This window comes from Octodon degus, unplaced genomic scaffold (genome assembly GCF_000260255.1).
Source record: "Octodon degus isolate 3935 unplaced genomic scaffold, OctDeg1.0 scaffold00036, whole genome shotgun sequence".
Classification (NCBI taxonomy): domain Eukaryota; kingdom Metazoa; phylum Chordata; class Mammalia; order Rodentia; family Octodontidae; genus Octodon; species Octodon degus.
The window spans coordinates 2,130,187-2,131,412 of NW_004524612.1; positions in this window are offsets into that span (position 1 = coordinate 2,130,187).

A 1,226-nucleotide genomic window follows, 5' to 3' on the forward strand; every position below is an offset into this window, starting at 1 on the left:
GAAAATTTGGGAGGGCTGGTGAGATAGCTCAGCGATGCAATGCCGCTGGTGTAGGCAAGCTGAGACAAAAGCTCAGGGACTGGGGTTCTATCCCGGGCCCCACATACCTCTCCAGCCCCTCCTCCAGGGCAGGCTGAACCTGCCACACACACAAAAAAAAAGTTGGAGGAGATGGAGGATCATGTGCTAAAGGAAGCATCATGGCCGCAGTGCCCGGCTCTTACTTTTTACTGCCTGGAGTTCACCAAAGTCCGCTTAAATCATGCTTCAGAAAACATCTTAATCGGGCGTGGTGGCACGAGTTTATAATCCCAGAACTCCAGAGGCAGAGGCAGGAGGAACGCAGCCAAATCCTGTCTTAAAAAAAATGCAATGGGGACTCTTGTCAAGGTGTGTGACAAGCTTGGGCGCTGCAGCTGGGTGCAGTAGGAGGCTGCAGAGACCGGCACCGGGAGCTTGCGCTGTGCGGCCCCCACGCGGAGCTCGGGTGCAGGACGTGCGCGCCAGGTCTAGTTTGGTGCCTGGCCGCAGGGGTGGGCCGGGGGGGCTTGCAGCCGACTTGTGTGCACGCACCGAGCTCTTCGGGTTCTGATCCACTAGAATCCAAGCTGTTTCCCTTTCGAACCTTGGATTCAGGGGGTGAATGACATTGATGGCTGGTGGAGTGACTCCCCCATGCTTGTCATGTAATCTCTATCCATGATAAAAATGTAGTCAAGTCCCCTCAGGTATAAAAATATATTCTCTGTTTCCAGTTGTAGATTAGGAAAATTTTAGTTCTATTACAAAATGTGTGACTTTTATGTTTGTTCTTTTTTGTTTTGTGAGTCAGGTTCTTGCTGTATAGTCCAGGCTGGCCTTGAACTCACAGTCATCCTTCTGCCTCAGCCTCTGGAGTGCTTTGATTACAGGTGTGCACCACCACACCCAGCTGGATTTAGAGTTTGAGACCAACCTGAGCTACATAACAAAAAGCAAAACCAAAACCTTTTGAAGAATTATTATTATTATTATTGTTATTTTGTTGTTGTTGTTGTTGAACCAGGGATTGAACTCAGAACCTTGTGCTTTGCAGGGCATTGAAGAATATTATAAAGCCACTTTCATGGTGGCAAACAAGTACCCATAAAATGAATACCAAGTTGTACAAATTTGTTGAAAGCACACAGACCCTGCTCTGAATTCCTGTTCTGCCTCCCCAGAGAACAAGAGTTTTATGGTATCTC